This window comes from Halichoerus grypus, chromosome 4, assembly GCF_964656455.1.
Source record: "Halichoerus grypus chromosome 4, mHalGry1.hap1.1, whole genome shotgun sequence".
NCBI classification, from domain to species: Eukaryota; Metazoa; Chordata; class Mammalia; order Carnivora; family Phocidae; genus Halichoerus; species Halichoerus grypus.
This window is the reverse complement of record NC_135715.1, coordinates 76160593-76181197: the sequence shown is the minus strand read 5'-3', so window position 1 is coordinate 76181197 and position 20605 is coordinate 76160593. Positions and strand designations below refer to the sequence as shown.

General features: G+C 42.1%; 1 protein-coding gene across 4 annotated transcripts in view; it reads right to left on the bottom strand.

Moving 5' to 3' along the window:
* SACS (sacsin molecular chaperone) overlaps positions 1 to 2920 on the bottom strand; it is a 96490-nt gene extending 93570 nt beyond the window's left edge. For 3 of the 4 annotated variants that reach the window (XM_078070566.1, XM_078070568.1, XM_078070569.1), the window contains exon 1: positions 2802 to 2920. The gene's annotated coding sequence lies outside the window, so the exon portion shown is untranslated. Of the gene's footprint in view, positions 1 to 2576; positions 2770 to 2801 lie in introns of those variants that run through there. The other variant, XM_078070567.1, reaches the window with a different exon arrangement.
* Positions 2921 to 20605: the final 17685 nt, after the last annotated feature.

The following is a 20605-nucleotide window of genomic DNA, read 5'->3' as shown; positions in this document are numbered from 1 at the left end:
TATAGTTTCAGGACACATGAAAAGGGATATGTGGCTTGCAGAGCCCACATTTTCTAATTTTCTAATCCAGAGGAGAATGTTTAAATCAAATGTTTGTCTGGATTCAATGTTACTTTAACGAGACCATAGATGGCCTCTTCCAAAAGCAAGAACCCAGGTGGCTTGGGTTTCATGTCACCATAAAATCTAAGTGCCCTGAGAGGGGACACCGAGGCACAGGGACCAGAGCTCAGGGTTTGGAGGCTGAGGACTCATCGAGGTTCAGCAAGAAAAGCGAACTTGGATATCATCTACTCAACCTCCCCTTTTGACAAATAAGAAATAGCTGGGGCTCTCCTCTCTCTTTATTTTACACTTTATAATCTGCAAAATGGCATTGCCTATTCCACGAGATTATTGTGGGAATGATAACATACGACAGGGTGTGAAAGCACATCATTTGACCAAATAATTGTTAGAAACCAAGGATACCCCCAGAGACTGGCTCTATTAATTATGTACCCAGCACTTGAAGGAAACTTAAGGAGTATCTACTTCATACCTCTTACTCAGAGATGAAGTTAGTGACTTTCCAGTCAGCGCAAAGAGAAGCCGAAGCGGAGCTAGCATCCCCCCCTCAATTCCCACCCAGTGCTTCTGCCAATTTCATCCCGTTCCCCCTTGGGCATTTGCACAGCGGCTCCATCCTAGGTGTCAAAGTCGGACACGATGTGCTGAGTGTAGAACTTAAGGAAAGAAAAGGTGGTGAGGAGAAAGGAGAAAAGCACATAAAATAGAAACTAAAATAGTAACAGGATTGGCAATACAAAAAGCAAATTGCTCCCCAGGTTGTCCAAGATCAGAATAGCAATGGGAATTGTCCTGGTTTCCAATTCAGCAGCCTTTGCATCAGTCACATTTAGCGGTCCTCACTTGAGCGCATGGCAGGACAGCCAATATCCTCATCACTTCTGCCATCACAGAGGATTTAGTAGGAGCTGTGCAAAGAGAGTTGGCTTTCCCTTCTCCAGTAGAACTCTCTTGTGGCAACATGGCAACAGTGTTACTTTTATAGGTAAGAGATCCTTAGCAAGTACTGAATATATGTTTTATATTTAATTAGAGCTTGTTAAGATGCCCTTGGTCAAAAGATCATTTCAGAATTCCTTCCTTTAGGAAAATGGTATGAGAAACCACTTTAGCCTTCTTCCCCAGGGATGGGGGAATAGGAAGGTGGGGAGACTGAATGGAAAAAGTCAAAACTCCTGCTAAATAGCAATGTTGTGCCAAGTTCTGGGCTGGTGCGTTCATTTGCATTACCTCATTCCAACCCCATGACAGCTGTGTGAAAAACAACGGCCAACATCTCTAGCATAGGAAGGAACTGAGACTCTCAGAAGTCAAGTGAGTTTTCAGTGGTTGCAGAGCTAAGATGTGGCAGAGCTGAGTGAGATTAGAACCTAAAGCTTCTGAGAACAAATCCAGCATAAAGCAACATTACACTAGATGCTTCTGATGTAAGCGAACCTTGGTCTCAAAAAGCTATGATCAGGTGTTTCTTCCTATCATGGGAAGAATAGAAAACACCACCTTAATCATGGAAAGGATCTTACAAAACAAGCAAGATACAAGGAAAAGCTGGGAATATGGAACATCCGGCTTGGTATGTTTGAAAGGGAGACTGAAGGAGCTTCAATCTCCAGAGAGAAGAAGAGGGAAATTGGCCAGCTCAAAAGCCAGAGAAGGTAAGGAGAGGATGAAGTAAGACTTCGCATCAGGGTTGGGGAAAGAAAGCTGGTTAGTCATAAGCAAAACCACTGGGACATCATAATCATGCATTAACCTGGTATGTACCTGGTTATCAATGGGTAGCTTTAAAAAACAATATAGGAGATTCACTTTTCAAATGACAAATAAAATGGGATTAGGTGTCAATTATTTTTTATTTGCATTGGTAGGGAAATAAAGAGCTTCCTTTCCACATAACTTCAGGGCAGCTCGTGCTTGGGAAACACATGGAATTAACCTGCATTCACTTTTACTTACACAGAGCAGGATACAATTAAAACCAAAACAATTAGGATGTTAGAAACAAATCCAGCAGTCTTTACTGAGGTAGTAACCTTGTTTTAAGAAAGAGAACAAGACAGAGATTCTTGTTGTTAAAACTGGGATATACTCTTTCTAAGAATGTAATGATCACTTATTAGAATGAAATTGAATAACGAAGTAAAAGGCTTTTAACTAAAAGCAGGATTTTCAAATATCATTGTATAAGAGAACTATAATATGTGGAATCATTTAAGGGCGTGCTGTTTGAAATGAGGACAATCACCATAAATTAAACTATAAGCCACTTTGAGAATCCCGCTTTCTTATTCAACAGGGCTCTTAACCCCACACTCCGTATTACAGCAATAGATCCATTGTGACCAAACCCTGCAACCCAGGGTGGACATTAAAATGACAAAGCCGGGTGGTGTGAGCATCTCGACCACAGCGGATCTCTCTAGTAACACTGTGACTGGCGCCTCACCCACAAACCCGCAGGCTGCTAGCCCAAACTGTACATTTTTTTAAAAGAACCCATTACTCACAGCGGCAGGACGCGTTAGAGAAGATTCTCTATCGTCTATGGAAGGCGGGTATCTTAGGAAAGTGCTCAATGATCTCCGCGAACAACTGCAGAGGACTGAGCGACCTGGTTCCAGCCCAGCTCTCAGAGGGCTGAATAACCAATCAAATCGCGGGCCGGCCGATTTCCATAAGCTTCTTCCCTTTCCCTTCCCGTTAGTTATCCAGCTGGATCCTCAGATACTTACCGGTAGCTGTCAGCGTCCATCTGGGCGCCTTTGTTTTCCTTTTGTCACATCAGCAGCTTCCATCGTGACTGCCACCGCAGCCGCACTGGGTCCGGACTGGATGCCGATGCCGCAGTCAGCAGCAACACCCCCCCCCCCCCGCCCCCGCCACCCCAGCAGCCTTTTTTTTTTCTTTTCCTTTTAAAGAGATAGGACCATCATCAACCTTAGGTTTTAATAATGCTGCAGAATGAGCATGTTTGCTCAAGTGGTGCAAAATGACAGCAAGTGCGGTTTCTATTCTCACCAAATTGCAAAGATGAATTTCAGGACGTAGGCATGGTAACAAAAGACTGGCTCTGTTAAACACTAGCCGTGTGACCTTAGACAAGTCACTCGTGGGTCTCATTTTAGTTCATGGAAAATGAGGAGTTGTGACCAGGTGATGATGATCAGTCTGGAAATCCTATCATTAACTACAATTAAATACAAGGACATCAGCCACATACTCGCTGATAAAATACAGTAATACACTATGTGTGCATTGTAGGTTATAGCTCACAAAGTGCTTTTTGTATTTTGTTTGGATTTGGGTATGAAGTTCCACGGTTTAAAAGAAAAAACATTTACCCAAAATGTTTTGTAAATTGTGAAATGTTGTACAGCTGTAAAATGTTCTAACTTTTCATTGTTACTATCAGTTTAGTAATAAAAATATTTTAACAATAAATTAAATAGAGTTCTACCTTCTTGAAGCTTCCTACACATGGGGGATGTGAAATACCAAGAGTCTAGTTTCATAAATAGCTTTTCCCCTGGTGCCCTTGGGGGCACCATATTCCTCATAGCCTCCTAGTAGACCTGCCTACGCCAATAGAAACCTAGAACGGAGGCTTATCTAGAACTACTTCTAGAATTTGAAGCTCCTGGTTGCTTTATGAGCAAAATACCTAACTCAGCTCTGCCAACTCCAGACCTGAAAAGGCTAAACTGTTCTCTCCTGGGAAGACCAACGCGGGCCCAGAATGTCAGCAGCCACTCCAGAAGCCGTGCACCTGCCTCTCTGCAGCGTGGGCCTCCGTGGGGCTGCCACTTAAGACACCAAATCTAATTTCCTTTGTGTCCTAGACGCACAGATTCAGATACATATATTGTCCTAGGAAATAGTAGGGAAATGTCTTATTCTGATAAAATCAACAAGGGAGAAATAATGTCCTGAGGACCTTCTATCTGATCCTCACCAAGGGGAGGCCACCAGCAGTCTGGCCCTTAGTGGTATGCCCCCATGGGGGTGAGCTTTGCCCCTCCAGAGGTGCCTCAATTCTAACAGCACCACTTTGGTCGTCATCACATTAATAAAGCCCACATCTATGGAGCGCTGGCGCTCGGGTAGGCACAGGGGACTGCGAGACGAACATTCGGTTTCTTCTTCACACAACGTGATCATCTACATACTTACAACTTTGAACCATTAGGCCCCCAGGGGGGTAGATGTTATAAACTGTAAGTATTTATAATAACCCATTCGTCCACCTTCCAAGGAAAATGGGTTCCTAATGAGATCATTTTGTTTTGTTCAGTGTAGCCGTGCTGGGAAGCAGGCAGCAGAAACAAAACAATAATGACAGTACAGTTTTGTGCTAATTAGACGGAAAATGTGTGTTTATTTTAGAAAATACGAGAAATATAACTCATAATCCTACCATGTGAAATAGCTGTTTTTTATCTTTTGATATATTTGCTATTTGCATATATATGATATATATATATATATGATATATATATATAAGTTGTATATCTGGTTTTACCACTTAACATTATATTGAAAATATTTTCCTCTTCCATTCTTTGAAGACCTACTTTTTAATGCCTGCATGAAAACCCTTCTTACAGTTATACTGTAGTGTATTCAACCAGTTCCCTACTGTTGGTCCTTTAGATTGACATATATTATTTTCAGGAAGGTTATACTGTTTTGCCCACCTACACACACCGCATGAAAGTGCCCCAGTGACATACTGGTTATGTAGAAATGGCCAAATGACACAGAGGTTAACACGTCAGTTCCTCCCTGAGCAGGGCACACGGCATGCCTCTGTGCTGTTACAGGGATTTGCACGTGTGTACATGTAACTCCATGAGAAGCGCAGCCCTTGGCCTCACCACTGTCCAGACACACTAGCTCACTCAAGAAGCCATACGGGGTCACTTCAATCTGTGGTACTATTTATGGTTTTGAACATTGTTGTCAAAAGGTTTAGACTTTGTCCTAAAAATGGTCAGAAACCAAAGGTTTCTAGATAATCAGTGAATCACAAATCTTCCATGTTCTGGTAAAAGATTGACTGTTGAGGTACACAGTTTAGATGTCAGCACGTCGTTCCTCACCTCAAGCTGACCCTAGCAAATGGTGTGAGAGAGTATTATCTAGTACCTCCCTTGCCCAGAACTATGAAGACTTAGCCACTTTTCTAGAGCTTTTAAAGAGCTGGCACCACCAACTCTCTGGCTTCTTCTCCTGGATGACTCCCAGCCATGGCTCTCGCCATGGCCCACTCTTCTTTTCCAGCCTCATCATGTAGCCTGGAGTCCACGTGGCCTTTGTGGCCCTCTTCCATAAAGCTTAAGAGTGTCAGATATTTATCAACTCAGAAATGGCCATTGTTCAACCGGAACAACGTCAGCTCAATCTCAGCGTCTACTCATAATTCTAGAGTCTTAGCCTTAATATCTTCATCAGTTTCTGTAACTCCCTGTGTTTAATGCCAGAACTCTCTCAATCACAACAACTGCTTTTAGCAGTTTAGTAGGGCAGCCATGGATTCGATCCCTATAAACCAGTAAATGTCTAGACAGAAAGCACCTGCGCTTTTTGACCTTCAGTTTCTCCTTCTGTGAAAGGGCGATATTACCTCCCAATACAGGAATACACAGCTCTTGGCATATAATAGGTATTCAAATTATAGAAGTTATTCGTTTTTTTACAATATTTTTTCTGTTTTAAGTATCTTTCCCCATTTAAGAAGTATAATTTTATTTTATTTTATTTTTTATTTAAAGATTTTATTTATTTATTTGACAGAGAAAGAGACACAGTGAGAGAAGGGACACAAGCAAGGGGAGTGGGAGAGGGAGAAGCAGGCTTCCTGCAGAGCAGGGAGCCCGATGCAGGGCTTGATCCCAGGACTCTGGGACCATGGACCTGAGCCGAAGGCAGACGCTTAATGACTGAGCCACCCAGGTGCCCCTTGAGAAGTATAATTTTAAAGGTGAGAGCCAGACACTTGCCCTTAAAAGCCGCCTATATAACCTCAACTCAAGACTTTCAGAAAATCCCCAGCTACTTCTAAATGACGTGGCTTGAGAAGGACATGTAGACTCTGAGTTATGAAAATATGGAAGGCAGAAGGGAACAACTCTCAGAACTATGACCTCATAGTCATTGTGCCTCCTCACTACAACCGAACAGGCAAGTAAAGGCATCTGCCATGTTGTAGATTTTTTTTAAATCCCCCACAGCGTCTCCCAGGGTGGGCATGTAGTAGGTGTGTGTTCAATGTTAACTGACAGAAAACTTGGGGCAGAGGCCCCACTTCTTCCTTGGGCCAATTTTGTTTCCATATCCTACTGTCATATTTAGGAGACCAGAATATGCCTCCCTAAAATATGTTATTTTGGCTTAAGGATTATTTTGCACTGAAAACAGTTGAGAAACAGCAAAAGAAAGCTCTTTATCCTCCTCTTAATCATCAGAGAGGAACACAGATATGTTATATACATAACATATCCTGCTAAAACCATTAGTGTCCCCGTATATGTCATTAGTGTCCCCGTATAGTTTCCACAGTTTGCCACCCCTGAAAGCCTAAATCCCTTCTCCGTTTTCTTGTCCCATCTCTCCAAACGTATTGTTCTTTGTGAAGACCCTATACAGAGCCCCAAGTTCTAACCACCCCTTTGAGTTACTGCTCATCGTTGAGTTTCTCTGGTGTTAATGCACATTGCACACATTATTAAAATGTGTGTGCTTCTCTCTTGTTAATCTGTATTTTGTCAGCTCAGTTTCCAGAGTCCTGTCTGCAGAACATAGAAGAATAGAAGAAAAGGGTTTCCTTTTCCCTTGCCTACAGTTATAGACTTTCCACTGGTTCCCTGAACTATTTTCTAAGAAGTCAGTCCCTAGAGCTTAGCTCTGACAACATTCGCTGCAGTTTTCCAGTCCTGTGGTATTCCAAAAAAAGCAGGCTTCCTGAGGCACAGACACGTAGACCAACATCTCACTACACAGCTTCCTTGCAAGTAGCTTTCTGTACAAAGACAAGGTGGTGTTCCTCTGTCTTTGCTTCACAATGTAACAACATTACAATGGAGCATTGCAGACTGGGTGCATCTTAATTACAAAGTACCCAATTCTGCCACAGGATGCAGTGTAGGCAAAATAACAATCAATTTTTAAGATGATGCTTAAAGTCATCCTGGTCACCTAAGAAAAAAAATTGCACACCAATTTACAGGATCATCAACGCACTATAAAAGGAATACTGTCATCAATAACCCAAACCTCACTGAGACCACAAAACAGAGTCTAAACAGGTAGGAGTTGTCTCAGATGAGCCTCCCTGCTCCCACATTTTAAAAAGGGACTCCTGGGTGGCTCAGTTGGTTAAGCATCTGCTTTCAGCTCAGGTCATCATCCCAGGGTCCTGCCTTGGGCTCTCTGTTCAGCAGGGAGCCTGCTTCTCCCTCTCCCTCTGCCTGCCACTCCCCCTGCTTGTGCTCTCTCTCTCTGACAAATAAATAAAATCTTAAAAAGAAAAAAGAAAAAAGAAAACCTTGGGGGTGCCTGGGTGTCTCAATCAGTTACATATCTGCCTTCGGCTCAGGTCCTGATCTTAGGGTCCTGGGATAGAGCTCCGCATCCATCTGGGCTCCCTGCTGAGCGGGGAGCCTGCTTCTCCCTCTCCCTCTGCCCCTCCCCCTGTTCATGCTCCCTCTGTCTCTCTCAAACACATAAATAAAATCTTAAAAAAAAAAAGAAAAGAAAACCTTGAAAACCATTGCGTTTAAAATATGTAAAAATCAACCATCCTACCATTCAGGAAAAAAAAACAACACTGTTGGTATTTTAGTGGATATAAATCATTCCACATTATTTCCTGTAACAATTTATTAATTTATCTTGTGGCTTCTATGTACAAGGCCCTTTCCACCTGCTACAGTAATAAGTGGCAGAAAACCAGGCAGGGGCCCTTCTATGAGGAGCTTACACTGCAATGGGGAGAGACCAAATAGACACAAACACGTAGATGCCAAGCGGTTAAATAAATGTTACCAAGGAAATTAAGTACCGTAGGAGGGTAGTAATGGCATTGGAGAGGTGCTACTTTATTTTTTTTTAAGATTTTATTTATTTATTTGAGAGAGAGAAAGTGTGTACAAGTGGGGGGGCAGAAGGAGAGGGAGAAGCAGACTCCCTCTGAGCAGGAAGCCCGATGAGCAGTTCTCTCCCAGGACTGCGGGATCACAACCCAACCTGAAGGCAGATGCTTATCCAACTGAGCCACCCAAGGAACCCTAGAGAGGTGCTACTTTTGACAGAGAAGGAATCCAATCAAAAGTTATGTACCAGACATTCATTATATGCCAGAGTTAGGAAATATAGAATTTTCAGGTTTAGAACCAGAGCTACAATTCTTAATTTAATAAGATTAAAGTCAATAATAACTAAAGGAAAACATTTTAAAAAAGACAGCCACTCAACATTTTCATATATTTTTCTTTTTTTTCTTTAATACTCAAAGTTAGTTTATTTTTAATTGCACAAGTCACATATAATTGCATTCTTCTTGGACATGATCTGAACACTGCAGCTAAAATGAATTTTCCATTATAGCCAGCCCATCCTCTATTTCTCATCTCAGAATAAGTAACCATTATCATATGTCTCCTTCCAGAGTGAATCTTTCAATCATGCATGCTCATACAGACATAGCAACAGATTGTATCGAATCTTCAGAAGAACATAAATTATACTTTCCTTCCAGCAACTTGCTTTTTGCATCTAATAATCTATCAGTAAATATTCTGTTTCCATGCCAGTACCCTGATCTTTCTAACTATCAAATGCTATTCCATAGTTAGGACACATCACAGTGTATTTAACTCTTCCATTTTGATAGATATTAAAGTGACTTCCAATTTGCATTATTAAAAAATAAAACTACTTGCCTCTTTGTGTCCATGGGACTCAGGCAGGTAAGATGGAGTGGAATTGCTGGATCATAGAATCTAAATTTTAGTTAGTTGGTTAGTTATTTTAAAGAGAGAGAAAGTGCAACAGGGAAGGGCAGAGGGAGAGAGAGAATTTTAAGCAGTCTCCACACCCAGCATGGAGCCCAGCTAGGGACTTGATCTCACGACCTTGAGATCATGACCCTGAGATCATGACCTGAGCTAAAATCAAGAGTCGATGCTTTACCGACTGAGCCACCCAGGCGCCCCTAAATTTTAATACATACTGTCTAATGACTCTAGCATTTACAGTGCTTGTACTGGGGGCGCTTGGGTGGTTCAGTCAGTTAAGCATCTGCCTTCGGCTCAGGTCATGATCTCAGGGTCCTGGGATCGAGCCCCTCGACAGGCTCCCTGCTCAGCAGGAGAGTCTGCTTCTCCCTCTCCCTCTGCCCCTCCCCCTGCTTGTGTGCACACTCTCTCTCTCTCAAATAAATAAAATCTTTAAATAAAAAAATAAAGTGCTTGTATTGGTTTAAACTTCCACCAGAGATGTACCCTTTGCAAAATTAAAGCCACAATATACTTACCATTTAAGACCGTATTTTCGCCCACATAACAAAACACCATGAACAATTTTCTATGTATTTAAGTGTCTTTTTAAAAGATAATTTTTAGTGGAGGTGTTTTATTCTATCTCAGTTGTATTAAACTGCTTTTTTTTCTAAATTGATTTCCCTACTGTTGGATATTCCAGATATATCCAATTGCAGCTATAATCTTCATATGCTTTTGGGATCATTTCTTTATGCCACATTCTTTGAAGTTAATAATGGGCCAGAGAGGATAGACATGTTTAAAGCGTCTTACATAAGAGTTGCCAAATTGCCCTCCAGAAGACTTCACCAGTTGATATTCCCACCAGAAGGTAAGAGTAACCACAGGTACGTTTGATGAGCATCCCAGGTGTCCGTCAGGATTTACATGGTACGAGAAGCCTTGCTTGGAGTAGCTTTTATATAGATATATAACTGTATACTTAAACACCTGTACATTCTAAGTTATGAATAAGAAAACTTTTCATTTAAACAGCTATAGAGCTTTCAGAAAAAGGACCAAAAGCAGAAAGTATAACAAAGCACAAACAACAAAGAATTCTAAATAAAAGGAGCCAGAACTGATTTTTGTGATGGGTATCTATATACTTTTGGAAAAGACAAAAAAAAAAATGGGGTGGGGGGCTTGAAACTCCTGACCTTTGGTTTCCTGGGCACCTGAGCCAGTAAGTGGTGGAAACTGATTTAAGCAGGAACGGAAACTCACATTTATTTTGTATCTGCAGCGTTCCAGGCACTACGTTGGTTACTCTAATGCTTGGTCTTCACAAAAGTAGTCCTTCGGGGTAGGTATTATTCCCCAACTAGATGAAGGAGCTGATGTCTAGAGTGGTTCATGCCCAGGTCTCTGTAATTGCCACCCCCATTCTCAGTAAGGAGCAACATGCGGGCATCTCCTGTCACACCCAGGGCCGGGCAAGAAGAAAGACAGGGGCAGGGCTCTCTTCAAGAGGCCTAAAGCTGAGTAATCCGCTTACTGGCTTAAAAGAAGTAGGATGTGTAATATTTTTTTTTATATAAGGAATATGGAGAAATATAGATATCAGAATATAGTAATATGAGACATAAAGATGTACATGCTGTGGTCCATAAAACTCGCAGCTAGAATTTATCCTGATTAATTTAACAAAACTAAACTCTATAGACATAAAGATATTTTTGCAGCATTATCTGTATTCGGTACAGCTTAAATGAACATAGAGTAAATTACAAAATGATATAGTCATCAAAATAAAATAAAAAGAGAACCTAGGAAAAGCTACGTAACTTGCAGGTCCCACTACCAAATAAAAACATCGGTCGCCTTGCTCAAAATTATTAAGAATTTCAAGATGTTGACCACAGATCATTAAACCAGGTCCAGGGCCCTTCTGAGCATGGGATCCAGTGGGACTTCATGAAGCTGACCTTGATAGAAACACAGAAAATGTTTACAATATGTTACACAGGAAACAAAATACGTGAAGCAAATGCACCACAACTGTAATTACATAGAACATATATGCACATGCAAAAAGTTTGGGAATTAACTCCCCTGACAGTTGCCCTGCCATCCTCACTCAGGTCAGTCCAGTGTGGCCTGGGGTCCCAGGAAGAGACAGCATGCGGGTGCCATTCCACATATGGCTGCCATGTTTGTGACCATAATAGTCCTGAGCTATCTTAGTCATCAGGAGCCTACCTAGTCCAGGTTCTTATCTGAAATGCTACCCGAAGAATTCTTTTCACTCATGTCCAGTAACACAACAACCAAAAAATTGGTTGAGAATGGTTAGGCACAAACTATAAAATCAACAAAGCTGATTTATAAGATATAAACTTAAAATACCTCAAGAAAATGTCTCAGTCCTGGTCCTGATCTTCCTGGGAGTGGTGTTGTCAAGTGATCCTCTGAGTCTCATGCAGTTTTTTGCCTTGTACCACCTGTGTCCAGGCTTCCCTGGGCCTTTATGTTCACCACAAAGCTTTGGCCCCATGGCGTCTGCAGGGGGACAAAGCTAACCAGTAGAGGGTATGGTGATGGGTCCCTGACTGGGTGAGCTTGTGTGCAGACCTGCTGCCACTCACAGGATGTGAACAGGGCCTGGGAGCCTATCGGGCCACTTACCCAGAACATTCACCAAGAACGAGCAGAGCCAGGGAGGAAAACCAAACACATGGTCTGTTGGGAGGGTCGTAAAACAAGACTGAATTGTGCGTGAGACTCTGGGGGCACATATTTTTGCCAGGCAGCAAGGCTAGTACCCTGGGGGTTCATTGAACAAAGTCTTCAATACAGGGTGAGAGGGGTCAGTATTTCAGACCAGACCAGCCATCCCCAGAACATTCTGCAGGACTGCTTTCTCCTCAGAAGTTGACCATTCCATGCTTTAAGAGCCTGAAAAAATAGGAACTGCCAATAGCTACACCGTTGGAGACTGATTTGGACTTTGAAGGCGATTTAATTTTTACCACATGACATTTCACAAGGTGAACGCAACACAACCAAGTGTGTGGACCCAGCCCAGCTGCTTCCTAACAGCAGACAGTGTGCTCACTGCTCTGTTCGAACACAAGTATTAACAAGCTTGCCCAATTTGCAAGAAAATGCAGAGCCAGAACTCAGACCCTCGTCTGGGCAAACTGCATCTACCAAAATCAGCCACCATCTCTGCCCATGGATTTTGGACACTGCGTCATCTCTGAGTCTCAAGCTCTTCTCTAATGATTGCTTATGGAATATTCCCATTCTCTTTCCCTGCAGTGGGCATCCATTGAAGTGAGACATTCAAGATCTATTTAGGCTCTCTGCCTTCCCACAGCTGACACCCGTCCAGCTGACTGAACTGAGTCACTACCCACTGAACAGCCATCATGGCCAACCAACTCCTTCCAGGCCTCTCTCTTCCACCATCCCCTCATCTGGCGTGTGGGTGGCCCTCCCTGGTAAAACTAATTGGCTTTTCCTGGAAGCCACTTCCAGATTTCACAGCCACATCATAAACACTTCCCACTTAATCCTTAGGTCTGCAGTCACATAAATTGAATTTTCCACCTTTCATTAAGAAACTGCTGACTCAGAAACAGGATAACTTTCTACTGCACGTTTTTGAGAAATCTTTATATATCTCACTTTAGGCTTCTTCAGGCTCACCATTGTAGACTCATAGGATCACAAATCTTTTAATATTATGGACATAAATATGAGGCACAGAGAGGTGGACTGACTTCCTATGGGTAACACAGTTAATAAGTATCGAATAATAAGTATCCAAAGAGCTCTAATTGGAACCTCTACCTTGTGATTCCTAATCCAGGACACTTTTCTTTTATTACTCCAGGATGCACCCCCCCACACACACACACATACCTTCAATGTAGTGAAATAGACAATGTTAAGTGTTCACTGTAACCTCTATTGTCCAGATTTACCTGAAACACTCTATAGTGTTCCTTTTGTTGTTGTTTTTAAACTGAGCTAACACTAAGTTTCCAATGTAGCTGCATACAGTTTTGCAAAATAGTTCTCATATTTTTTAAAATTTTCTCTGTATCCTTGTTTATCCCCTTGATTTGTTTCTAGTTATGTTATATCCTGGTAGTTTGGATGAGGTAAAAAATCAAGAATGACAAATGATTCTTGAAACCCACTTCTAAGCAAATGGTCACTGATGACACAGAATAATGATATGGGGCAAGATTTGGGGGCTGCAGAATATAAACGACAGAAGGAGGACCAACTGCTTTCCTAGAGGCAGAACTGGGTGTTTTGTTTTTACATTGTTGATTTTCATCTTTTCCAATAAGGTCCTTGTTTTTCTCCCACCAAGCATTCTGAAAATTTGGCTATTTTCTGCCTTTAATTATATAAGCAGTTCTCTTTACAAACTTAAATGGCATTCCTAAATGTCTGTTGCTCAATGTGTCAACTTTAAGATAGATGTCAACAGTAGACTATCCGCTGTAAGAAATGGATAAATTACATCTCTTTCCCTCCATTTTTCAGGAAAATGGTGTCCCTGCTGTGGGGGGGGGGGGGGGGAGGAGGAAGCAGAGGATTTAGTGATCCCTGAGGGCCTCTCCTCCCATTTATTGCAAAATCAAAAAGGGTAATGACTCTTATCCTACACATGCAGGCTCAGATCCCTCAAAAACAAAGGTTTGAATAACTCCAAGGAGGAAAGAACCCCTGCTGTCGAGGAGGTGCTGGCTAAAGACAAAGAATCCAGACTAAGCAGCAAAGAAGGAAACTCTTAAATACAAGTTAGAGCCTCAGGACCAATCACAGAAACAGGGACTATAACCTCTACCCATATTTAGTATTAACACATAGGATACTGGTAGTAATGGACCTTACAATTAAATCCACAAGTGGCAGATCATAAAACAAGTTTAAGAGAACTTATAAAAGAAAGTATACCAGCCAGACATACAGGACCTGGGTCTGAGTGAATATATGAAAGAGTTTGGTTTGTCTCCCTTTACAAAAGGTGTGTCATTCTGGTCCTATGACCGATAGTAGCATTATATAAGGAGAAAACGTTTCTTTTTGCGAACAGTACATATGGAACCTCCAAGCACACTCTTTCACATGCTGCTGGCTGGAGCCTCAGGTCCTGCCCACAGAGACCTCTCCATAAGGCTGTTTGGGGGTCCCTGGCTTCTCCCAGAATAAGCAATCCAAGAAAGAGAATAAGGAGGAAGCCACAATGCCCTCTGTGTCCTAATTTCAGAAGTGATACACCATCTTGATCAATCTACTCGTTGGACACAAGCCACCAAATACAGCCCACGTTAAGCAGAATGGCTCACCTTTTGAAGGGAGGCAGGTCCAAGAGTTTGCGAACGTATTTCAAAACCACTGCACAGTATGTGATCTGGACATACTTTCTTTCTTCTTATCCACCCAGCATCTCACCAACATGCCTACCTGGGGATGCACTCACTGTGGGGAAGACTTCCATCCTGAACCCTGGCAGCTAGGACATGGGCCCATCACCTAAACTCTGGCTATTCAAATCTATGCTCTGGGTTTTGAGCCTTGATGGAGTGTTTCACAGACTTGGGGATCGTTGAGGAAGTGGTTTCCTGTGATGAAACCCTGGATCTTCCCCCCTACCCAGCTGTCCTTTGTCCCTGTCTGTTTTCTGAGTCTTCTCAACAGTGAAATGAGCTACCCAGTATCTTCCAATAATTTTATTTTCTGCCTGTTGGTCAAACTCAGCTGGTCTTGCTTGGCACATGCTCTTAACAAATACAAATGTATTAAAGTCCCAGCAAAATAATCTACTCAGAGACCCACCAGAGAACCAAGGGCAATGAAATGCCTCAACACACTTACCACTAGACCCTGTGTATATGTTTGTTTACTTGTATGTGTGCATATCCATCTGAATGCCAGCTCTATAAAAGACAGTCTTATCAGTTTTATATCTTTTGAAAAATAACTTTATATTTTGAACTCATTTATGAATCGCAAGAAGCTGCAAAAAAAAAGTGGTAGAGAGAATTCCTGTGTACACTTCATCAGCTTCCCAAATGATAACATCTGCGTAAGTGTAGCACATACTCAAAATCAAGGAACATGGCATTATTATCATTGGTATTGTACTATCAACTCAAATGCAGATCTTTTTCTTCTTTTTTTAATTGAAGTATAATTAGCATACAGTGTTATATCAGTTTCGGGTGTATAATATAGTGATCCAACAATCCTATACATTACTCTGTGCTCATCATGATAAGTGTACACTTAATCCCCTTCACCTATTTCACCCATCCCCCACCCCCCTCCCTTCTGGTAACCATCAGTTTGTTCTCTGTACTTAAGAGTCTGCTTTTTGGGATGCCTGGGTGGCTCAGTTGGTTAAGCATCTGCCTTCGGCTCAGGTCATGATCCCAGGGGTCCTGGGAGTCTGCTTCTCCATCTGCCTGCCCCTCCCCCTGCTTGTGCTCTCTCTCTCTCTCTGTCAAATAAATAAAATCTTAAAAAAAAAAAGAGTCTGTTTTTTGTCTGCCTCCTTTTCCTTTGTTTGTTCATATGTTTTGTTTTTTAAATTGCACATATGAGTGAAATCATATGATATTTGTCTTTTTCTGACTTATTACCCTCTGTCTTCCTCTGACTTATACCCTCTAGATCCATCCATGTTGTTGCAAACGGCAAGATTTCATTCTTTTTTATGGCTGAGCAGTATTCCATTTATACCGCATGAAAAGATGCTCAATATCACTCATCATCAGAGAAATGCAAATCAAAACCACAATGAGATATCACCTTACACCTGTCAGAATGGCTGGAATCAAGAAGACTGGAAAACCCAGTGTTGCTGAGGATGTGGTGAAAAAGGAACCCTGGGCACTGTTGGTGAGAATGTAAATTGGTGCAGCCACAGTGGAGAATAGTACCGAGGCTCCTCCAAAAATTAAAAATACAATTACCATATGATCCAGCAATTCCACTACTGGGTATTTATTTACCTAAAGAAAATAAAAACAGTAATTTAAAAAGATATATGCACCCTATGTTTATTGCAGCATTATTTGCAATAGCCAAGATATGGAAGCAGCCCATGTCCATCCATAGATGAATGGGAAAACAAGATGTGGTTTTATATCTTCAGGACCTGTTAATAGTGCTTAGCACATGGTAAACACCCAACCAATTCTTGCTGAATGAACAAATAGGTGAATAAGTGAATCAATTATAGCAGTACTTGGTGAAATTAAGTAGACACTTTTAATGCCAAGTTGTAGGATGCAACCCCATATGGAGAAAGAGGAAGGGAAAAAAAGAAGGGGGGCAGGAGGGGTCATGGAATGTAAGGTGGTGGGGACAAGAAGTGAGATTTTTTGAGCAGCCTCCAAAGAAGTGATAAATTTTACGGATGTTTTCCTATTGGATGCACTGTGACAATCCCTTCAAAAAACCCTACAATAATATTCTACATTATTCTTTGAAGTCATATTTGACTTCAAAGGCTTAGAAGTCATATTTGAATTTCATTTAAGCACATCCACAAATAGAGATGATCCTCAAGGCATTCCAGGTATATTTGGAGTATGTTAACTTACTAACAATTCTTGACACTGTAACTTCATTGGAGAAGAATATAAAATGAAGGAGAGGGGACATGCAACATACACTGACTCACTGGACAGTTATGGATGGAAGTGGTGCAGGGCTGTAATGGAAGGAGATGCCTGCCCCAGCTCATCCTCATGGGTGGAGGCCTGTGGGGGTAGCAGCAAGACACAAAGGGATCCCAAGAGACACGTAAAGACCGCAGATCACAATCGACTGTCACCCTATGACACTAGTGAAGTGAGCTGGGACCCACGGAAGAACAGGGAAGAATTTGCAATTGGGAAGAACAGAAGGAAGTTAAAATTAGGTTCATTAAGTCATAGATATCAGATTCCATTCTTTTTATGATTGCAGACCCACTAGGAAATTATCCCAAACTGAAAACTGCATGAAGTGAGTTGAATGATAGCCCCCCTCCCCCCGCAAAAAAAGCTGCATTCTCCAGAATCTGTGATTCAACCTTACTTGGAAAAGGGGTCTTACAGATATAATTTAAGATCTTGAGATGAGTTCACCCTGGATTATTTGGATGGACCCTAAATCCAAAGACAAGTGTCCTTATAAGAGACAGAAGAGGAGGTGACACAGACACAGAGGAAAAGGCCATGGGACGATAAAAGCAAAGATGGGCATGATGATCTACAAGGAACAGCTGGAACCACCAGCAGGTAGAAGAGGCAAGGAAGGATTCCCCCAGAGCCTTCGGGGGGGGCATGTCTCTGCCGACACCCGGATATGGAACTTCTGGCCTCCAAAACTTGTGGCCTTCACACGGCCTCCAAGTGAGAAAATAAATGTCTGTCACTTTAAGTCACAAAGTCTGCGGTAATTTGTGATGGCAGCCCTAGGAAACAAATACACGGCATAAGAACAAACATTGTCAGGTTTGAAAATGTGGACTAGTAGAGCTTTCAAGACATTGAGTAATACCATCTGTATCAGTCAGGGTTCAACCAGTCCCGTAGGAGATAATGAGATCTGTTGGGACGAACTGGCTTGTGCAATCGTAGGGGCTGGCTAGGACAGTCCGAAACGTGGAGGGCAGGCTGGCGCCCTTGGCACACATGAATACGGCTGTCCTCAGGTTGACTTCTTCTTCCTCAGCTCAGCTCTTAAGGCCTTTTCCATGGAGTGCTCAAGGCCCACCCAGATTACCTAGGACAATACTCCCTTACTTAACGTCAGCTGACTTTGGACTTTATCACATCTACAAAATACCCTCAGAGCATCACCTAGATTGGCGTTTGGTTGAATAACTGGGGATGGTAGCCTCTTCACGTTGACACATAGGCAAAACTACCACACCTTCTCTGAGCTACTACTTCATGGACCGCTGTGCTGGAAGTGTGTACCCTCAAGTTGGTCCCACGTTTTCTAGTCCAGAAGTGACTGCTCCCAACAACACTTATGACCATGACTCATTGTCCCCATAGCAGCAGACCTAGAATCCAATACAGAGCAAAACGTGGTTAAGGATAGAGATGGTCTGTCAGGAAACATCTGACAAGGCTGTAAATTGAAAAAATGAACGTAGAAATAATCTTCTGGTTCTTTTCACCTCCCACTAGAGTGGGCTTTTCAACTACAAAATGAAAAGGTCATTTTTCCGCTCTCACTTCCGCCTCACGGGGAAAACAGTCTTGTGTAACTGATACCCTGGATCCACAGACAACATAACATTTTTATTTTCAGAGCTAAAAATAAAGAGTTGTTGCCGGGAGGAAGGGGTCAGGCAGAGTCGACTCCTGCCAGGGTTCTCTGTGTAGAATTTAGACAAGAGGTTGCAAGTTGGCAGCAGTAAGTCTGGTGATGAGAGCCAAGCCAGCGAGGAAGGCAGACAGAAAACTGGGGACAGCCAGGCCCTGAATGGTGTCACTGAGTGCCCAGACCAGTGCCCTCCACTGCCTATCCACAGACCGCTGCTTATGTGGGAAAAACACTGAGATCTGCTTGGGACTCGCCGATTTCTGTGAGTTTTCTCTTATTTGCAGAACAAGAAATGTGGCTGATGGGACAAAAACAGTATTTCCACAAAATCTGTCCTGCCTGCTTCATCAGGTTATTATGTGAATTAAATTTGCTAATGCATCTATAAACAAGATACTAAAATAAGGCCTTTTAACATAGTGCCCAGCAGGTGACAACTGCCCAAGAAAGGTGTCCTTATTTGTCCTAAGTGATACCACAACACACATGAAGCAAATGGCTTACTTGTGAGGTTTGCTGGAAAAAAAGCTTAGGAAATCAAAATATTTGGAGTTTTTGATTCAGGAAAACAAGAGTAAATTGTATTTTTCACAAAGAGGAGAGAACGTTATTGTTTGTGAATTTCCAATTTGCATCTAAATATACATTTCCACTTAATGACAGATTTTGAAAGATTTTGAGCAAGTCAAGGAGATATTCACAATGCCACGCTAACTCATCTAACTTGAAAAAGGCATAAGTTACTTGTACCAGCTCATTTGCTGCCTCACTTTGTGTGGACCAGGGAGAAGCTATGGATCCATGAGATATGGAAACTAGAAAAAAATTATGTTATGCCCCTAGTGAACCTTGGAAGGTCATCAAAGACCACCTCTCTGCATCAGGCCAGCCAAAATCTAAACCACCCATGGGAGATGAGTGCTTGCCTAGCCCGTCATGTCACCTGCTCCCCATTAATCAGGATGACATCTGGAGTCAAACGTGCCCTCTTGCATTCTGGAAAGCATTCTGGTACATGATGACGGCGTTTTTCCTTGGATCATGAAAGTGAAATGTATTTAGTCAAGCTGCAATAGCACACTATGCCCTCATGTCAACCTCAGAAAGTTGTCCCCATTTTAGAGGGGGCAGGCGAAATAGGTGAAGGGGTTTAAGAAGAGGATTGAACTTCTGGTTTTAAAATCAGTAAGTCATAGGGATGTAACATACAGCACAGAGAATAGAGTTAATATTGTAATAACTTTGTGTGGTGTGATGATAACTAGATTTATTTGGGGAATCATTTCATAGTATATGAAAATATGGAATCACTATGATGGACACCTAAAACTAATAGGATATTGTATGTCAATTAGACTTCAGTTAAAAAATAAAATAAAATAAATAAGACATCTCAAAACCCCTCCCCCTAAACCTTTACTGGTTTGTAAGGAATGGTTTGCCATAATAAGCAAACACCTTCACTTTACCACTTTTAGAAAGATCAACATTAACTGGAGAGTTATCATAGTGGTTAAGCACAGACTGTTCCTCGATTGAATGTCCAACTTCATCACATAGCTGTGTGGTCTTTTGCAAGTTACATGGGGGGGATATATCAAAGGGGATACATTAATCTTGTTTTTTTTTTATTCTGTATATTTTATGATGCTTTCATATCTTGGGGTCCTTGCTAGCCAGGGGAGTGACTGCCCCTTTCCGGGGGGCTAGCTAATTTCTAGAGTTAGCAAGCAACTGGACTGAGAGCATGCCTTTCATATGCAAACTGACCAGTCCAAAGCCCATATTCCCAAGCACCTCTTTTATCTGACTCTCTCACACCAAGCCAGTACTTCCCTGGCCCCGTATCATTCAAGGGCCGGGTCCTGAAGAACAGGAGACCACCTCTATAAAGCAAGGCCCACCAAAATTATTCAAGGTGTCCAATCCTAAATCTGCTTAAACTTGACAACACTCCTTTACCCATTCCTTCTTGTTCTCATAGAAACCACACTAAAGACTCTGGGCCATGCTTTCTCCTTCATACTCCGCGTCTTGATGCTGGTACTTCTCTATGTGGCCCTATGTGGTGTCATGTACCTCCTCTTAGAAACTGTAAGGTATGAAACTTCTTCCAGTGTCATCCCTCTCTCTGTTGTCACTTGGTCACCTCTATAAATTAAGCCCTGGGTACAAATGAAACAGGATGATATTGAAGTTTCCCA